The sequence below is a fragment of the Dasypus novemcinctus genome, chromosome 2 (genome assembly GCF_030445035.2).
Source record: "Dasypus novemcinctus isolate mDasNov1 chromosome 2, mDasNov1.1.hap2, whole genome shotgun sequence".
Classification (NCBI taxonomy): domain Eukaryota; kingdom Metazoa; phylum Chordata; class Mammalia; order Cingulata; family Dasypodidae; genus Dasypus; species Dasypus novemcinctus.
In genome coordinates, this window is record NC_080674.1 from 166,742,654 (window position 1) to 166,764,298 (window position 21,645).

The window sequence follows — 21,645 nt, forward strand, 5'->3', positions numbered from 1 at the left end:
ATTAACTCTCCTTAGTAATAAAAGGTACCCCTGTGGTCATTAAAAGCAAACGCCAGCAGTATTTTTCAAAGGGTTGGTGTCATTAGAGCTGACACTACTACTGAGGTCTCATGGATGAAAAGTACCCAGATCCACCTGCAGTGTCCATGTGCTCTATGGGGCAGAATTGGGGGTTTCCAGACTAGGGAGTGGTAGACCCTCAAAACAGGCCAAGCAGTACTGACCCCTTCATTCACCAACACATCTGTGCCTTACCCGAAATGCTTGCTGACACCTGGGATCACATCTCATGAAATGGGATAAGCGAAAGCAGCTGCAGAGTGCCATGTCACAAGTAGAGTCCATCCAAGTAGAGTCATCTGTGATGACATTTGCTGCCAGAATCTGTCTATTTCAACTGACTAGCATTCTAGCTGAGCCGAGCAGGCTAGGCACATAAATATAAGCAAAACGAATGCATTCCTTCCACACAAAAAATGCAAGCTATGTGTCTGGAATATGCACAAGGAATGCAATGATGAATAACACAGATGTCTTGTCCTGGAGTCTGTTTTAACAGAGGAGGCTTTGAATACCTGGGCAAAGTGAGCAGTGTGTGTGGAGCACACCACTCCGACACCTAGCACCAGCCCACTTCCTTTGAACATGTTATCTCATTTAATCCTCATATCAGGAGAACCTCCTCTGGGAGAAAGGACTGCAATCATCCCCTTTTACAGATGAGGAACCAGACACTCATAGAGGTTAAGTGAGTTTGCACAAGGGAGGTGAAAGAGCCAGGAAGTAAACCACAATGCTCCGCAAAGGGATCTGCACTTAGTTATGAGACAGAGGAATTTTGGCATCCATATTGCTTTTCTTATGCTTTGTATGGCATTTATTTGCAAAAGGCTTTTAGAGATTCCAATCAGAAGTATCTTTAGGACATAGCAAGAAAAGCCCAACATAAATCTTGCTGGCCATTGCCTCATACTGATATCCTTACTACAAATACAACTATACTATGGGAAAAATGCATGAAAACAGGTTTAACAGAATTTACTTTTCAATCACAGCCTACTAACCCGTGGGCCTTATCTCAAAATGGAGATTGTTAGAGCAAACCCAAAGGAATGAAACCCCATGCTTCATGGCCTTTTGCTTCATGTAATTATTACTCTTATTTTCCCTTGTTTATTGGTTTTCTCACCTACCGGGTTTTAAGGTCTATGCCAGTGATCTCAACCTTGGCTTCTACTAAAATAACCTGGTATCTGTTTCCAGGATATTATAGCAAATACCACTCAATGGGTTGGTTCGAACAGCAGGACTTCAGTGTCTCACAGTTTAGGAGCCTGGAAGACTTGCTTCCTCTTGGGGTCAGCAGATTGACAGGCTGGCAATCCTTGGGGTTCCTTGGCTTTCCAGTCACATAACAATGTCTTCTCTTTTCTCTTCCATTTTCCTACTGCCTTCAGCTATTCCCCACAGCTTTTTCTATGCCTAAAATGATTTTGGTGATAAAGGACTCCAGTAATCCTGATTAAAGCGCACCCTGACTCAGTTGGGCAACACCTTAACTAAAATAACATCTCCCAGGATCCTATTTACAAAGGGTTCACACCACAGGAATGTGGACTAAGATAAAGAGCATGTCCAAATGAAGGATATAATGCAATCTATCACACTGGGAAGTTTGCAAACATCCTGTTCCCAGAATAATTAAAGCCCCAGTGATTCCAGGGTGTAGCTAAGGTTGTGAACTGAGTTCTAAGAGGACAGATACTGTGTTGTGCCCTCCTGATTGCACACATAGTGTGTACTGTAAATTGTGTAACAGTGTGCAGCCCCTTAGTGGACACTCACACTTGTTGGTTATGTTTGTTAAATAAGTTGCTTGGTGGAGAGATAGAGGGATGACTGAATAAATGAATATAAAACCGATGATTTTAACAGTTCTTAGAATTAATTCCTAAAATAACCATTATGATGCAATTGTTTACAGTTGACTTCATAATTACTTAGAATCTACATACTACTGTGCAAAAAAGAATCACTAGCAGTTTTAAATAAGTACATGAAAAAGTAAACAGCCAACGGCAGGGTGTGCACATCATCTAGATGTGGAATTCGTGGTGCCTTCCTTAATCCTGCATTAATCTCCATCCTGGCACACCTGGCACACTCCCATCTCAACAGGGCAGGCAGGCCTTACTTCAAAGATAACTGTTCATTATTATTTTTTCAGTGAGTCATGTTCATCTGAAAGAAGCAAATATAACAAAGAGGAAATTATAGTTTGTGTGGAGTGATATGATTGCATGTATACCCAGCAGTAAAAGGGAAGTCTTTGTGAGCAATTGAGAATTCCCTCTCAGTCCTCCAAATGCAGAAAACACAGGGAACAAGCCATTTATGCCCTATTCACATTTTAATCAGGGTGGAAGAAAGACATTGAAGTATCTTTCACACCTATGCAACCCACAATTTCCTTGTTAAAACATTTATTACACCACTGGATAATTCTGTGAAATGCCAGTGCTGTGTTGGGCACATCCACCTCTATTCTAGTTCATATTCATGTGAAAGTTCAAGTACATCTGTGTGTATAATAGGGAACAGTGAAAAGAACAGTAGAGAAAGTAGTAATTGCATAAACTTCTGTTGATGTACCTAGTACTGTTTGGTCAACTGTTGCTTGGATATCAGCTGAGAGTATCCTGTCTCATAAAACCTACATAAATGTGATTGATACAAAACTCTTTATGGCAGATTCTAGAAAATGTAATGCCTTCTCAAAGGTCCAATTTCTTATTTCATAATCACCTCTGATTTTGAACTTCTTTTCTACTAAATGTATTAAAACCACGTGCCATCACAAATCCATATGTTACCTTGGTGCAAATTAAAAAGAAATCCCTACTCCAGGTCACTTTATTTCCATCTGTCAGAAAATTGTTGTAACATAATGATTTTGTTAGAACAAGACACTGCCATATACTGGAAAGTTATAATAAATGTGCATACCTATCATGGAAATGAATTATCCCTCCACACACGTACACGCATGCCACCCTCGAGCAGTGCACAACCCATACAACAATGTATGGAGTCCCTGAAAGCATCTTCTCATCCTGTTCAGGTTGTTCATGTAATAGCATATCAGCTGGGATTTGAAGCTCAGCAATTTTTTCTTAATTTCCACCAAAAAGGCAGCCCATTTAAGGCTCTAGTGTTTTGCTAAAGTTTTAAGAAAGCAAAACAAAGCTAAATTTCAATAGTAAGTATTCTTGTTCCTAAAAGTCCAGAGACCACACTACCCAATAGATTTATCTTTTCTCTCAAGCCTTCCTTTTTTTTATTTATTTCTCTCTCCTTCCCCCCTACCCCAGTTGTCTGTTCTCTGTGTCTATTTGCTGCATGTTCTTCTTTGTCCAGTTCTGTTGTTGTCAGCGGCACGGGAATCTGTGTTTCTTTTTGTTGCGTTATCTTGCTGCGTCAGCTCTCAGTGTGTGCGGCACCATTCCTGGGCAGGCTGCACTTTTTCTTTCGTGCTGGGCATCTCTCCTTAGGGGGTACACTCCTTTGCGCGTGGGGTGCCCCTACACGGGACACCCCTGCATGGCACTCCTTGCGCGCATCAGCACTGCGCATGGGCCAGCTCCACACGGGTCAAAGAGGCCCGGGGTTTGAACTGTGGACCCCCCATGTGGTAGACGGATGCCCTAACTACTGGGCCAAGTCTGCTTTCTTGCTTCTTTCTCTGTGCTCTACTCCTGGCCTCTGATTAATGAGTCTTTCTAATGCAAATGAGTTTAGTAATCTGACCTGTTGCTCAGGCTCCTAGAGACCAAGGCACTTAAGGGTTTACCTTTTCCTCAAGGTATTTTCACAGAGTTCCTTCCCTAAGAAAAATTCTAGGGCAAGCATTAAGATTTTTTCTTTAAATTGTGCCACAAATATTTAAACTGTAATTATGATTTATTCAGTATGGTAGCTTGTACTTATCTAGTAAACATTCTGTAGGCTAAAAATAGTAAGGAACCACTAAGGGGGGAATTTTTAGGAGCTGAAGATGCAAATCACCCTTGGATATTATTTGGTTCAATCCTACCTCAAGTCACACAGCTAAGTGGGGTGGTCAGACCTGGGTACTTCTGCTATGGGACTGCCTCTTATACTATATAATTCACATGCTAATTTGTTCACAGTCTAGCCTAATTTCATGACTATTAGAACCTTGATATGAATAGACAATCCTAACTCTGCCACTTATTCCCAGGAACTTAACCCTCTGAGCTACTGTTTTCTCATTTGCAAAGTAAGGATGCTAATACCGTTAATTAAGAACATCCAGCTTGAAATACACTCTGCATTTTGGGAGGCTTGTCAGTGATTTAGAGTTCTGTACTTCATCCATGTGGTCAGTAAGTGTATCTTCAAAAATGAATGTCATAGTTCCCACATCAGTGAACCCATCGCCTAGTAATTGTGAAAGACAGTTTTATAATAAGGCTACTTTAAGTCACTGAGCCAACACAGAAGGGAAGGCGTGTGTGCCAGATCTCAAGGGAAGAGAAGAACGTGAAAGACATTCCAGTAGGGAGAGGAAACTGCACATAGAAGAGAATGGAGTTTTGAAAGGATGTGATATGTTGGAAATTGGATGAAAATGTCCACCAAGCATTTGGGGCAGAGTGAAATGGTCAATAAAGGGACTCGTATGCCATGGTATCAAGATTGTATTTTAACCTATAGATCATAGGAAAGGACAAACATAGCAGCAAAAATAAAAGAACCTCAACCATATTAGTCATTTAGAGGGATTTCTAAACTTTTATCATTATCCATGTTCTTGATTTATTCTCAATTGGAGATAACTGATGAAAAATATTCTAGTTCTAAGCTGTCCATCTAACAATGGAGTAGTACATCATTTGATGTTGCCAAATCAAATATTGTCATGAAGGTGAAAATATACTCTCAGCAGGCTTTCATTTAATTGAGAGCTGGTGTAATGAAGGAGTTCCTATGGCTAAAATCATATGTCCTCTGCCACTGGATTTAATGAAAACCTGCTTAGATTGTGTATAAAGGGTAAAAAGCTAGGGACATTTTCTGCCTGCAGTCCATCCAGGATTTTATTAACTAGGGATGAAATATGATACATGCTGCTGGTTTATTTGAGGATTTATAATTTTCAAAAAGAGAAAAGATAGTGTAGAATGTCAGTTTAATTTTTTTAACAGATATACATGGTACCACAGCTATAATGGCACAAAATGCATTTTAATCCCTTCTCTTTGAGAAACAAAATTCTATGCTTTTTCATAGGTTGTCACAGGTACCTTAAATATTCTAAAAGATAATTTTGGAAGGTATCATGGAAGTGTATTGAATAACTTCTAATGTGGGAAAGTAATGAGAAGATTATTCTTTGAAAAAACTTACTCTGGAATAGCTTAAAAGTACTATTGTCTTTTGCTTTCTCCCTGTTCTCCAAAATCCAACTGCATAAGTGCAAAAATCTTTTGAGCTTCTGCCTAAAAGGTAGTAACTTAAGGCTATATAATAGCTTGCTTTAGAAGTTCAAGTGACCAAGATAAAGAAAAAGGATGCAATATGGACAAGAAATGTTGAAGTACTAGTCAGAAAACTAATTGGAAATGTAGGAAGAAACCAGTTGTGAAGAGAGACAGAGGGCACCATTTGGCCAGCAGGAGTTGGGCTCTCCTTGGCTTTGTGGTGCTAGGAGTCAAAGACTGAGTGAAGTTTAGTTTTACACTTGAGAGCTCTTAATAATGACTTTGGGCACAGCATGTGCACAGAAGGTCTCCAGTGCATCAATACAGGATATACACAGCACACAGTGGATTAACAGGCAGTTATAAAGCTGATGCCAGTGTTTCCCTTCCTTCCCCCGTGGAGACTCCTCCTGGCACACAGTCACACAGGCATTTACCTTGAAATCCCCAAGAAGGCAAAAGGTATTAAAATAATAGACATATTTCAGTGCAGGAGGTAAGTCATCAAAGCCTAAGCTAAAGAGAACAGCATGATTCCTCTAATGTTTCTCTAACAGGAGGTGTTGGGGGCATCTGAGTGAATGACAGCCAAGACCGAGTCCTAAAGGTACAGAGGCCCAAGATATAGGATGGTTTTTTCTACTAAGGGAACCACACTGGATTGTATGAGATCCCTGAATCTGGGTTCCTTCATTCTGTAGGAGCCTATTGAGGGGATAAACTATGTAAGCCCTTGAAACAGACACAGACCGTCCCATCAAAGACTTTATAGATCCCCCTCTCACCACCCTTTTGCCCAGTTAAATTCTAGACTGAGCTTAAGCATCATTCCCTCAGGCCCCACCCCATACAGCCCTGTTTCTTCTTTGCAGCATTCTCATCTCGTTACATTGTACATTCACTTTTTTTTTATTCCCCTCCCCCTTGTGGCTTTTTGCGTGCTATCTGTTCTCTGTGTCCATTCCTGTGCATTCTTCTGCATCTATATTATTTTTTATTTTCTCTCCCCCCTTGTGGCTTGCTTGCTGTCTGCTCTCTGTGTCCATTCACTGCACACTCTTCTGTTTTTGCTTGTCTCCCTTTTTTTTGTTGTTGTTGCATCACCTTGCTGAGTCAGCGCTCCGTGGCACTTGTAGGCCGGTTGGCTCTTTGCAGCATGCAGGCAAACCTGTCTTCACAAGGAGGCCCCTGAATGCAAACCCAGGGCCTCCTGTATGCCAAACAGGAGCCCGACTGAGCCACAGCCGCTTCTCACACATTCACTTTTAGACACATTCATGTTTGTATCACTGATTAGCTGAAAGTACCATGAACTTTCCTTTCCTCTCTCTTTTAACCTCAATGTCCAACACAATGCCTAACACTGAATAGTCATTCAGTAAATACATGTTGAATGAGAGAGAGAGAGAGAAATGAAAACAAATCAGATCCAGCTGGTGTGGCTAACTTTAGGAAAGAGAGGAGATAATCTTACAGTTATATTTTCTCGGATTATAGAACTTCATATTATTTCATGATACATGACACAGGTACAAATATCTTTACTAGACAAAACAAACAAAAAACTCCTTGGGAATTTAATTAATAAGAACAAGAAAGCTGGCATTTATGAAACACCTTCATAGTGCCCTGAGTTCTGGGCACACATAAACCCAAGTTGAGATACTGGCTGTGCCATATACCAGGTATGTGGCCTTGAGCAAATCACCTCACCTCTTGGATCCTCAGTGACCTTATCTATAAAAGACAAATCATAATAGAGTCATCTCATAAGGCCTTTATGAGATATGGTAGACAAAGTGACAGACATATAGAGATATTACTGTAATAAAATAGTCTAATTCAAGAGAATCTTTGAGAGCTTAAGATGAATTCAATGAAATCAAACAGAAAGATAAGACCAAATTGCCAAAATGGCAGTTCAACAAATTTTAACTCAATTTGTTTACTAGTTGATTTTCCACTGCATAAAACTTTAAGATTCATAAGCCAAGGATCAAGTCTCTCTTGTTTACTACTATATTTTTGGTACAAATAAAAAGTCTAAAGTGATGAGTTCCCAGGAAAGAAATCATGAGTTGCCAAACTGAGTACTTACAGTCTACACTGGAGTTCAGAAGGAAAATAAACTGTAATGATTTGGAGAAGTCAGAGTCATCTTTACCAGGAATGAATGATTGGAGCTAAGACAAGCAAACCATCAATGGTTAGAGAAGCCCTAAAAAGGGTGATATCATTCTAGGTGGGAGGGGTGGAAGGATGGTGGAGTAAGAATGCAGTGACTGAAGAAAGCATAACATGGTTGACTCCCTTGTGGGTCATGGTCATGGATGTGTTTGATTGGAGACTAGATAAGCTTTCATGATCTGACTCCTGTTTTGTTCTCCTGCACTATGGAATCCAGCTATGGTGAATTATGTGCAGCTTCTCCAAAGCTTTCTCTTCCCACCTGTCTTTGAATAGTCTTCTGGCTGGAACACTGCTGTATCCCCTTTCTACCTAACTGCACCTCATTGGTTAGGTCTCAGTTTAGGCACCATCTTCTCCTTAAGGCTTCTCTGAATCCCCAGATGGGTTTCATCTTTTAACACAACTGTAGCAATTTTTCTTCCTTTTGGTGTTTCCGTGCTGAGATGTTCATTTCCCCCTGGAAGACTGGGACAGTCCAGAGCTTGTTCATGCTTCCCAGCGTCTAGCACATAATAGCCAGTATTTATTGAATGAATAACATCATTCTAAGATTTCAAGCCTAAAAGAGTCATAGGAATGTTACTAGAGAAATAGGAAAGTTCTGTGGGATGGCTGGAGCTTAAAACTGGATAATTTCAGTTTTGTTTTGTTTTTTTTAAGTAATAGAAAGCCAGGTGAGTAGAAATATCTCATAAGCAATGGAGCAGGAGTGCAAAAGAGAAAAGGCAGGGCTGCAGTGGAATGCTGTCTCCAGAGGAGATAGAACAAAGTGTCAAAATGATAGATCTACGTTTTTGGAACAGAAGGATGAAAAGGAACTGACAAAGCAGTGAGTTATAGAAGACAGGAGGGGAAAAAAAAAACTTCCTCAAAGCAGTAGACATTGTCAAATCCTGCAAAGTAGAATATTGAAAAAGACATTGTTAAAGAAAAGGGGCACATGCTGAAAGGAAATGGGAGGTGGGGTTCAGGCAACCTCTAGCACTCCACAGGGAGAAGAATGGCAGGGTGAGAACTGAAAGTCCATGGGGCTAGGAAAGCTATTATCAAAATAAGTTACACTTGTCTCCTGAAGGCAATGTGAAAGACAGAGCTATAGGATAGTAGAGAAAAACCTGAGAGAGCTGGATATGAGACAGAATATCATTAGTGTTATTCTAGTTTGCCTCTGGATTTTCTTTGTTTCTTACACTATTTCCCTGCAGGGAAATGGAGTTAGGTATATTGCCATCAAGAAAGTGTTAGCAGTTTAACAAACATTTGATGAAGCATGCAATGGAAGAGTTGGGCAAAAGTGGAAAGGGCCATCTTTTTGCCTTTCTTTGTAGTTCCATAGGAATTCCAATGTTCCCAAAACCTCCAGCTTGTCTATTTTATGCTGTCTTGGAACTTCTTCTAAGCTTTCCTCATGCATGCATGCCTTGTCAAAGAAGTTTATAGGACAGTTGGGGAGACAACAGGGATATTGTCATTTACTTTAGTGTCTTGGCAGTAACCAGTATTCTCAGTAGCTCCTTAACAAATGTTTATTGAAGCAAAGTCAAGCTGGGCTGATGCTCATTTATGCTACAAGGCTTGGCTTTCATGCTCTTTTTTCTAAGTGGGTAAAAAATACTTCAGAAAGAATTTTACACTTTCCTGAAATACTAAAAAAATAATGGCTACAGTACATTGAACACTGTGCAAAGCATTTTGCATGCATTTAATCTTCAAAACAATTTTTTAAGTAGGTACTATTTTTATTCCCATTTAATTGATAATGGAAACTGAGGCATGGTGAGGTTAAGGAACTTATTAAGCCAATATCATATTCCAAGAAATTGGCTTAGCCACCATTTGAACTCAGGTTGTCGAAGTCCAAAGACCCCCAGACTAGACTGCTCCTCACATGGTCAACTCCTTTCTCAATGTCGGCACAAAGCAGGCACTGAGGGATGACCAGGACTATGGTAATCTGGCCCACTGCAAAGGTACTGTTCTCTTCCCTTTTTCCTCATTTTCCTTCCAGTCCTGGGAGAAGCCAAGGTTGCTGCTGTAATTAGCACCGGCACTGCCTCATTTGGCAGTAGACCGTGATGGATGATCTCAGTAGGCAGGCTAGTATCTTATACGCCCTGGCTCCCCAGCTGTCTTCATCCTTGAACAGGATCCCTGCTGAAAACAGAATGGCCATAGTACTTGGTACAAAGCTTACACAGTTGCTGACAGGTTTTCTAGTGTCCAAAGGACGAAGCTGTGGCTGATTATTAAATTTGTGTTAGATCCGTCAAATGATTTACGCAAGATACTTCAATGTTACCATTTTGAATAACTCCATTGAGTAAGCGGGGATGATTAAGCTTGAACTATGACCAGCTTTCCTTTAGGGGATCCTATAGGCAAAGAGAAGTTTGATCTTGAGGACTTCACAGGACCAGTCCTTAAAATTGACCATTTCTTCTCCTCTTTGAGAGCCTCTGTCAGGATTTAACTGCTATGGCTGTGATTTATTATTGTGTCTGAGTCACTCCGGAGCAAGTCCCATTTTTCAAAGATATCCCATGCTTCAAGCAGTTCTTTGTACCCTGACCGTCCATCAGAGGCACCTGCTCGTGTAATCAGCAGCTCCAGATATTTTCATACCTCAGCAGACAATGCTCCAATCTCTTGGGAGCTGGCACACAGAGCAATAATGGATTTATAAAAATACCCTACTGTGACAAAGAAAGAAGATAAATTAACAGAAAAGGCAGGCAGGCCAGAGGCTAGGAACATGGAGGCAAAATTCCAGGAAACGATGCTACACATGGGTAGTACTTTACACGAATACAGCATCTTTTTGTGTCCCACCCACACGGCATAAGGAGTTAACATTTGAGAAAATGAAGGATCTTGAGGATTGTAAATGGTCTCCAATCTGGATCAAGGCAATCTGGAAATCAGAAGAATTAAAAGATACACATTCAAACATTCAAGTGGAACAAACTTCCCTTGCTTCCTATCTTTTCATTCCGTTTTATTTTCTTTTTCTCTTTAAAAACCATTTAACAAGGATCATGGAACAGAACAAAAAGGGGGGGGGGGATGAGCTATTTGTTGGAGGTAGAAAATTTAACTCATACTGACATCATGTCACAGAACTGAAAGTTATCTGAGACACTTTCCTCTACTTTGAATGGACCTAAAATGTCACTGTTATCAAGGCTGTATATTGAAGAAGACAGAAGATAATGTGCCTGGTAAAAGAGGCATCTCCAGCCAGGAAAATATGCAACGCTTCATTCACTGACTCTCCTTTTCCTCTGCACCAACTCACATCATGAATTGCTATGTGCTGATAAGTTGCACTGATACGAACCCAGGATTGGTTGTAGCACAGTATAAACAGGCCATTCACTTAACAATGGTACCTTGCTCATTCCAAACCCATCACCGTATCAATGCCTAGTGGAGGGAAGGAAGGAGGGTCATAACCACCATCACTGGAGGGCCAATTCTTAGAAATGCTTTTCCTTAGCCTCAGGAACCAAAGGAGAAAGATCCAACCACTTTAGTGAGCATGAGAAATTCTGCTGCTATCTACCTCCAGCCCTCCCCAACGCCCCAACACTAACATACACATTAACTCATGCACATACCATGTGGTAGTTTGAGACTGTATGTGTCCCAGAAAAGATCATGTCCTCAGAGCTAATCCATTCCTGCAGGTATGAACTTATTGTAGGTGAGACCTTTTGATTAGATTTAGTTAAAGGGCCATTCGATTAGATCACTTCAGTAAGGAGTGATACAGTGTGGGTCTTAATCCTCTTATCGGAGTCCTTTATAAATGAGAGAAACCCCCAGAAGCTGAGAGACAAAATCCCTGAAGCCAGTATCTGAAATTGATGGAACCCAAAAGAAAGACAAAGGAGTAGAGAGAAAGGCACAGGAACAGAGAGAAAGCTACAAGAAGCCCAGAGCTGAAAGCAGCAAGACCTCTAGGAGAAAGAAGAGACAGGAGATGCCATCATTGTGCCCTTCCAGTGACAGAGAAGTTCAGGATCACCAGCAGCCATGTCTTCAGGGAGAGAGCTTCACCTGAGGTCTTGATTTGGACAATTTTCTCAACCTCAGCAGCTGTAAGCTTTTAAGTACCCCATTGTAAAAGCCAGCCTCTTTCTGGTATATTGCCTTGGGAGCCTTTAGTAAACTAAAACATATCACTTTCCAACTGCAAAACAGGAAATATCATAGAACAAATTTGCCTTGAATTGCTTTGATAATTATTTTGAAATAGTTGCAATTTTTAGCATAGTGACAGCCAGATATAAATATTTGGTATTTAAATATTTGTTGGATGAAAGGCCAACCAAATAGAGTTTATCAATGAGGATATTCCTTGTAGTTGCAGTTTATGATATGCTTTCATAGATGTTAGCTTATTTGATCTTTGTAACAACCAAAAGCAGTAGCTAATCTGTCATTTTACTTAGGCTTCTTTTGTAGCAAACAATAGAAATTCCTTCTGACTTAACTGCCTGCAAAGGGATTTTTGAAGCTTCCAAAATCAATAGTAGGATAAAAAATGAGGCCTGGAAACAAGAAAGAAGTATGATGGCTTCCAAAGGCCAGGAAGTAGAAATTCTGGGACTGGAAGAGTCTGATCAGGAGGCCACTGTTAAGATGGAGGAACTCCACTTGGGCTCCATCTACTTCTCCTTCTGCTCAAAATTAATTTTCTTGGCAGAGAGTGCCAGGTTGTTCTAGCTTGGGTTCTATGCCCGCCCCTTGACTCAGAGGATGTGGGCCCCAGATTACAGTGCCATTCAACTCTATTAAGTGAGAAGAGGTAATTATTTAAAAAGAAATAAGTTGGCCTAAGGAAGAGAAAATGGATGCTGGCAACCAAAAGATCCCTACATGTCTACAGATAGAAACACTGAGGCTCAGAGAGTAGTGAATGCTTCAGTCACACACATTCCTTCCAAAAGTGACTCAAGCTTAGGTTTCCTACTCCCAAAGTCTTTACTTTATGCCACAGGTATATAACATGCCCATTGAGACTTCGAAATAAGTCACTAAATGTAATATAGTATTTTGGATTGGATCCTGAATAGTAAAAGTTTTCACCAGGGGAAAAACTGGGGAGATCCAAATAAAGACTATAGGTTAGTTAATAACATTATACCAATGTTAATGTTGTACTCTTGCTATAACTATGATTATGTAGGATGTTGATAACAGGTGAAGGTGGGCAAAGGATACAAGAATCTCTGTATTATCTTTACAACTTTTCTCTAAACTTAAAATTACTCCAAATATAAAATGTATTTAAAAATAGCTAAATAGTTCTTAATAGGCTTCTTTGGTATAAAGGGATACACATTTATTGATAGCTTTCTAGATGCAAGGCATTATGGAATTCCCAAAGTTCTCAACATCTCTTCTTATGTGCTAAAGGAGCTGATAGCTTAGAAAGAGAAACTAGAAAGGAATATGAGAGACAGGGTAATGTGGTTAGAAAGCTCAGAGGAGGCAAGGGGATTTGGGTACAGGTTATGGGAAAGGTGATATTCAAATTGATCTTTGAGTATAGTGAAATATGCCATAGCCATAGCCAATATGGGTCTCCAAGGAGAGTGATGTGCATGTTCTCTGGAACATGAAGAGAAGAATAAGACTGAAATTGTTGAAGAGATATTGCATGGAAGACCGTACCATCCAAACTGAGAATATGGGATTTTCTCCTCTCTCTTGGCATGTTGCTGAGGTTTCAGGGCTGGATAGTCCTACCTGATATGTAGAAAAGATTCATGGTAGAGAAGGAGGAGGCAAGATGTATGGTGAGAAGATGATATAAAATTCAAGATGAGTTATTTTAAACAACTTTTGTGCCTTAAGCACTGGAAATAGTCATCATCAATAAAGATTTGTGTTTGTCCAAATATCTAATACTAGCTTATAAGGCACCAACCCTTGCTGCTATTTATGGCAATTTATAATGTAAATTGGGAGTTTTAAATCTATTGAAACAAAAGAAGTGAAAAAAAAAGATGCGGAATTTGACCCATTGTTTCTAGCAGTCTGTGATATTTTGATGAGAGATTACAAAAAGATCATCTTTTTCATTGTATGAAACAGTTTCTAGGATTAGAGTGGACTTAATGATATTCTATTCATGAACTATTGTGGTTAATAATCGAGAAAATGTGGCATTGGTGTGGAAAAAGTGGCCATGGTGGCTGCTGGGTCTGGGGAATGGGAGGAAGAGATGAGATGTGGAGGCATTTTCGGAACTTGGAGTTGTCCTGAGTGGTGCTGCAGGGACAATTTCCGGACATTGTATGTCCTCCCATGGCCCACTGGATGGAACGTGGGAGAGTGTGGGCTATGGTGTGGACCACAGGCCATGGGGTGCAGCGATGCCCAGAGATGTACTCACCAGATCCAATGGATGTGTCATGATGATGGGGGAGAGTGTTACTGTGGGGGGAGTGGTGGGGTGGGGGCGGTGGGGGTGAATGGGGACCTCATATTTTTTTAATGTAATATTTTTTAAAAAATGAATAAATAAAATAAAATAAATATATATAACATTTTAACTGAATTGCATATTTCAAACTTGCTGTGTGCTAGGCACTGTCCTAAATACTTTACAAATGTTAATGCAATTAGTCCTCATAATTTGGGCACTTATGTGGTAGGGGCTCTATTGTCACTGTTCTACAGATGAGGGACCAGGGAAAAGAGAGCTTGGATAACTTATCTGAGGTCACAGAATCAGCAAAGTGTAAAGCTGAGATTCAAAACTGTGCAGCTGGCTGGAGTCCATACCCTTCATGGAAACACTGAATTTTTTTTCTATTGTTATCTTTCAAATATGATCAAAACAGAACAAACAAGTGTTGAAGCAGTATGGGAATAGAGAGGAGGGATAAGTGGGAGAGATTGTGTATGAAGAGTCTAAAGGTCTAACTCCATGAGTACAGCTGGATTTAGAGGAAGAAAAGTCAAAGATGACTCCAAGCAGATGAGCTTGCTACTGGAAATTTTTCTGGAAATTGTCAGAAGAAGAGATTACTCACGGGGACAGAGGATGATGGTAAAAGATGAGCATTGGGCTTGTGTGCTAGTGAGTCATTTAAGTAGAGAAGTACAGTGAAGAACTAGACTTGTGGGCACTGCTCAGGAAATGCAGATGGGGATACCATCTGCTTAGATGGGACAGCTGGTGCCACAGAAGTGAAAGACATTTTTAGGGTACACAGTTTTAAAGAGAAGACATGGCCAAGACATTGGCAAATGCCTACTTTTAAGGGGAGGAAGAAGAGCCTATAGTAGGTAGAGATAGGAAAAGATTTCAGAAATACAAGGAGAAAATAATTAATATGCAAGAAATGTCAAGGAAAATGAATACCGAGAATAGTACTCTGGATTTGGTAACTTGAAAGTCAGTGAGTTTGGGGAAAATAGGATTACTGATAAGTTCAGAAGCTTAAGAAGATGGTAGGACAGTATTGTCTTCGAAGGTCAAAACTGGATCCAAATTGCAGTTATAGACCTGTGCTGTTCATTAGCTGCATGGGGCTGTTTAAGTTTAAATTACTTAAAATTAAATAAAATATAAAATCCATTTCTTTGATCACACGAGCCACCTCTCACATGCTCCATAGCAACCAGTGGCTATTATAGTGGACAGCACAGATATCGAATATTTCCATCATCACAGAAAGTCCAATTGTACGGTGTTGAACTAGCATAGGGGTTGAAAACTTTCTATAAGGGCCAGATAGTAAATATCTTAGGCTTTGAAGACCATTCGGTCTCTATTAAAATGATGCAGCTTTACCATTGCAGCTTGAAAGCAGCCATAGCCAATATGTAAGCCAGTAGGCATTGCTGTGTTCCAATAAAACTTTCCTTATGGACAATGATATTTGAATTTCATGTAATTTTCACATGCCCTGAAATAGTATTCTTCTTTTGATTCCACTTCAACCATTTAAAATTGTAGCATTTATACTTAGCTTGTGTGACATACAAAACTGGGTGACCGATTTGACTGACAGGTCATGGTTTGCTGACCCCAGGCTTGGAACAGTGTGTATACCAGCAGCATTGTACCCGGGCATCTGTCTGTCCTAGATTGGCTGGACCGGAATAAAAGTATCTGATAAATATACATCAGCAGTGAGTTTCATCTGCTCTTCATCATCTAGATAGATAATGCAAATCAGATAAAAAATGTACATCAAAATTATATGAGCCCTAGTTCCAGTATAAAAAGAGAGGCTGTTAACATATAATGATGAAAAGAAAACTTTAATATGTAGAGTTGATATTAATCTGCTAGAATCTCAGCCTGTGACTAGGTAACTAGATTTGTTGCCATATTAAAGTCAAATTAGAGATTCACTGGGAAAAAATCCCACATTCAGTTCAATTTTCTAAAATAACAATATTTACAACCCTAAACATGAATCATCCCAAAATTCTATGTAGTTGCCAAAAACAACACAGCCAAGGACAGTATGATGTCCTCTTTTCTATAAGGCATTGGTAGTAAAGAGTTTTATTACTGTCTTCCCTGGGTAGGAGTGTGGGGAGATATGGCACAAGGACTAGGTACACCCATCTTTGTATGAGAAGTATGGTCCCATGGAAAAAAGAATTGATTTTGAACCAGTTGAAGATTTGGCTGTGTCATTTCACTTTCTCATCCCCATATTACTGTAAATCAAATCACAAGCATCACAGCATTTACAAGCTAATTTTTTTGACCATTTTCTAACTCTGCCTTACATATCTCTGTTGTTATAAAAGAAATGCTTTTCAATTGTTAAATGTTTTTCAGCATATAATGTTAAGGCAAAACTAGCTTTAGATATTTAGAAAGTCTAAAAATTGTTGATTAAAAAAAAAACTTCAACTGCATTGTAATCTAATAAACCTACTGTACTTCTATGTATGAGTTTGAAGACATAATTTATGTCTGCACTTCTAATTCTGCCCATGTTCTCAGGGTCAATTAGAAATTACCCTGTGTCATCCATGTAGCAAACACTGTGTTCCACACAGTGCACATCTTCTTTCATCTTCTCCAGAGCCCTATAAGACATTGTTAGAACAAGGCAAACTGAGGCACAGATGTGGTAAATGATGCATCTGAAGTCATTCAGCCAGCCAAAGGGGAGGTAACTAAGGTCATAATTTATTGCTATAATGAAACATTGTTTCCAATATGCCTAAAATGCCTTGGCCTCATTTAACCAGACTTTATAACTCATGTTTCATTTGGGAGATTTTACTTTATCTACTCAAGTTGTCTTTAAAACTAGAATCCAGTAGCTACATTTAGTTGGGATATGTCTTGATAAAAACCACAGAGACCTGGAGAGGAATAAGTGACATTAGGTTCATATTTATGACCATAGCAAAAAGGAAAGTAAGAAATTTCATTACATACTCTGGCTACCAAGAGAAAAAAGGACCAGTACATCTTACTCCTCAGACTTTAGAAAAGAGCTATGTGATTTGACTTCTATACCTTCTTTAGCATCTTCCACAACAGCTTAACTTCTAACTTAAGAAATGAATGGAGAGATGGAAATGAGAGTAAGAAAATACTTTTAACTTCAGGAAGATTTGTACACATTTATGTTGCATATTTAATATGTGGGAGGATCCATACATCTGCTCAGCATGGTGTGGTTGTGAAAAGGAAATGGTTAGAGTCAGGAGGACTTCTAATGGGTTGATTGCTCCTGGGCTGGTCACTTCTCTTTGGCCTTGTTTCCCTATCATGAAATGAGAAGGATAAGATTTGATCAGAAATTGCAATTGAATTGATGACTTATAGATATTTATTTTAGCATCTGGATTGTGGTATTTTTTTATTTGAATTGGTTGCCAATATTTTTTTTCCAAATTCTACTCAATTTATTCATTTTTTAAAAAATATTACATTCAAAAAATATGAGGTCCCCATTCACCCCCACTGCCCCCACCCCACCACTCCCCCCACAGTAACACTCTCCCCCATCATCATGACACATCCATTGCATCTGGTGAGTACATCTCTGGTCATCGCTGCACCCCATGGCCTGTGATCCACACTATAGCCCACACTCTCCCACATTCCATCCAGTGGGCCATGGGAGGACATATGATGTCCGGTTGCCAATATTTAAACATTGGGGGATTTCACCTCTTTTCTGGACTTCCATTCTTACATAGTGTTTTAGTTTGCCACATTTGGCAATGCAAAGTACCAGAAATGTATTGGCATTTATAAAGTGGCTTTATTTGGGGTAAAAGCTTACAGTTCCAAGGCCATGAAAAGTCCAAATCGAGGCACATAAGAGGTGCTTTCTCACCAAGCTCAGCTACTATTGATTCTGTTGTCCAGGCACACGTCAAAGCAAGATGGCTGCTGATCTCTGCCAAGTTCTCAGCCTTCCCTTCTGGGCCCACCATCTCCTCTTGAGCTGCTCCATGGGGCCTCTTAGGGGCTTCCTACTTAAGCAATCCTCTAGTCCTCTCTCACATGGCAGGATCAAATATGGCAGCTTCTTTTTCCTGTGTCTGTGTGTCTCTCCCTGTCTCCACTTTTTTTTTTAAAGATTTATTTATTTCCCTCCCCTTCCCCCTCCCTCCACCCCAGTTGTCTGTTCTTTGTGTCCATTTGCTGCATGTTCTTCTTTTTGTCCACTTCTGTTGTTGTCAGCAGCACAGGAATCTGTGTTTCTTTTTGTTGCGTCATCTTGCTGCATCAACTCTCCATGTGTGCGGTGTCATTCCTGGCAGGCTACACTTTCTTTCACACTGGGCGGCTCTCCTTACAGGGCGTACCCCTTGTGCGTGGGACTCCCCTACACAGGGGACACTCCTGCATGGCACGGCACTCCTTATGCGCATCAGCACTGTGCGTGGGCCAGCTCCACACAGGTCAAGGGGGCCCGGAGTTTGAACCATGGACCTCCCATGTAGTAGGTGGACGCCCTATCCTCTGGGCCAAGTCTCCATTTTTATCAGATCCAGAGGGAGGGCAGGGACTCAGCATGAATCGTATCCCACTGACACAGCCAGATCAAAAGCCCTAAAGCAATCTTATCAAGTATTCTGATCAAAGGACCCTCAAAAGAATTTAATACAATCAAAGGGTATCATACCCACAGGACTAGATTAAAAACATGATCTTTCTCTCTTTGGGATTCATAAACTAATCTCAAATTGCCACATTTAGCAAGAATTAGAGATCTATGAATAGAGCTGCTTCCTTCAGAAAGGATAGTTGGTATGCCCTTTTTTGTTTTCCTCAGTGCCCACTACTCCTTATTGTCTCCCTGAGAATGAAGGTCATTTTCCATTTATTATCAAATTGACAATAACTTCTGACATTTTACAACCTGGGCTATATGAAATCTAAGATCCCTTAATGCTAGGAGGTACTGCAGTTGTCCCAAACAGCTAAAGTTGCGACACATCATCTTAATTAAACTTTTCCAGCAGTAGGGACTTTGAGTCCAAAACGCAGGACTAAACTTTTCACCCAAGTCATTGAAATTTTCAGCAGAAATGCTGACTCCTAGATCTGGGAGTTTAGGTAAGTGTGATGAAGTTCTGTATTCAGTTTAATTGTATCTCCCCGTCTTTGCTTTGGCTTGATATCCAGCCATTCACAGAGGACTTTTTTTTTTCGTTTTATTTCTAAGTTACTGACATTCAAATATGAATTATAGCCAACTATATTATTCTGATCATTTACTTTATCATCTAATATGTTTAGTCTTTTATAATTTTCAAGATTCTAAATATCATTTGCTTTTTACACTGACCCTGTGAGAGAGAAAGGGCAGATATTTTTATACCCACTTTAAAGAATTGAGGAAAAAATAGGATTTATTATAATAACAAAAGACTTTACATTTCAACCTTTTCCATTTAAATCAAACCCTGGTACTTTGTTTTTAAAGCTGTTTCCTAAATACAAGAATTAAAATGTGTTTATTTAATTAAAATATCATTCTCTGAGCCTAAAGACTTCCAGACTGCATTATTCTCCCTCCCCACTGAGACATAATTGAAGATTGATATGATACATTTTATTAATTAGGCCCGTCTGGTTTTCCCACAGAGAAAAAAGGAATGTGTCATATTTTATGCCAGCTGATTTAAATAAAAATCCACTTGGATTTAGCCTTTTCATGCTGGAGCTACACCAAACGACCAGGATGTGAAATGTGAAATATTTCTCTTTATCTCATTCTCTTGGAGATGATGGGAATCATTGTAGCAAAATATATTCTTTCTTGGAGCACTAACTGAACATTATGCAGGATTTGTGTGTTCTCTTCTTGATTGACTGCAAAAAGTTGAGTGAAATCTTTAGAAGGAAAGAGAGGAAAGAGTGCCCTCTCCTTGGTTTCAGACGGCATTGCGTGGACTTGTGTGTATGTGTGTATGTGAGAGAGAGAGAGAGAGAGAGAGAGAGAACAAGCGACAGAGCTAAAGTGATTAAGACTCTACACCAAGTCTTGGCAACTTTTTCTGTAAAGAGCCAGGCAGTAGATATTTTAGGTTTTGCAGGCCATTTGATCTTTGTCACAATTACTCAGCTCTGTAGCTCCAAAGACAATGTTAAATGGGTATGACTGTGTTCCAACAAAACTTCATATACAAAAACAGGCAGCGGATCAGATTTGGCCTGCAGGCCATAGTTTGTAGACCCCTGCTCTATACCCTAGTGGTGTCATCTAACATAGCACTGCAGTAGCTATTAGCTGATATCATTTTATGGCATGGGTTGTGCACACATTTTGACTACAACTAAAATATATTTTAAAAATATATGTATATATAATGCCTTATTTTTTTAGTAACAGTATCTAATTTCATCAGATCCCCCATTCTAGCAGAATGTTAGCACTTAGATTACCAAGTTGGGACACCTAGTATAATTTCCCCAGGGCTTATACGTTGAAAAGGGAGAATGCCCATGAGATATGTGATGTTTTCTGATATTCAACAAGGTGGCCATTGTCTCCTCTAGTCCCTGATCATTACAGGTCACCACTGAGATATCCCTCATTCTTGTCTGCCAGACCCTTCAGACCCAAAGACTCTTTGTGCTGTCAGCATGCTACTCTTGAGTGCACAGAAATAATTTTTCTATTCTTATATCACATTGAGGCAGAGAAAATGCCTTAAGAGACTCTGTGGTCTTGACTATCTAAATAAACCAATTAGCCAATTTTACTCAAGGTCTTGCCTCTCCTGGATTCTTTCTAGCCTTGGGGGGGGGCAGTAAACCCATACCCACAAACCTTTCTCCCTTTTTTTTTCTCTTCCCAAAACTCAGTCCATGAAGCAGAGTATAGGAATTTAGTCAATTTCACAGTCACCTTCCCTTCTATATTTTATCTCTCTCCAAGCCCAGTAAACGTTTTTTCTGGTCCAGGAGTAAAAGGACTCATCATGTCTTGAGTCCTTTCCATTCCCGTCTTTTTCTAAGCTTTTCAAACTCAAAAGACAGCAAGAGACTCCTGATTTCTGTGCTTTCTTTCATGATATCTCTTCCCTGAGACAGTGAGCAAAATATGCCTAGCTTCTGAATGGAAGGAATGGCCAAAATGATTAAGAAATATGTAAACTAAAACACTGGTAGATATTTCAAACTACTGTCCTGTCACATTTAAACCCATAACACACAAAGTGAAATAAGAGTCTATGTGTATTTTGTAGAAATGAAAACTAGATTGGAGAAGTTGAATCATTTGCCCAAATAGTAGAGCCAGAACCCAAATGAAGGTCAGCCAACTCCACAGGCAGGGTTTCAACTTCCAGTGGGTGATATTAACCCACAGCATACAAAGGATGTTCTGCTGTTAAAGCATAATACAATTCATAGAGTCAGACATCTAATTTGTGAGTCATGGTCAAAGGAAAATGAGCAATGTCTGACAGTTTCTCGATGGGAAATGAATGGTAT

The 21,645-nt window shown here is 39.8% G+C and overlaps 1 protein-coding gene and 1 long non-coding RNA gene across 3 annotated transcripts in view; one reads left to right on the forward strand and one right to left on the reverse strand.

The window, feature by feature from the left end:
• The window catches only part of SGCD (sarcoglycan delta), a 482,630-nt gene that overhangs the window by 409,611 nt on the left and 51,374 nt on the right, over window positions 1–21,645 (forward strand). The gene's annotated exons all lie outside the window — the stretch shown is intronic.
• Window positions 16,959–21,645, reverse strand: part of LOC111766038 (uncharacterized) — a 40,141-nt gene continuing 35,454 nt past the window's right edge. Inside the window, exon 3 of the long non-coding RNA XR_011646987.1 lies at window positions 16,959–17,452. This is a non-coding gene — a long non-coding RNA (uncharacterized lncRNA). The remainder of the gene's footprint in view (window positions 17,453–21,645) is intronic.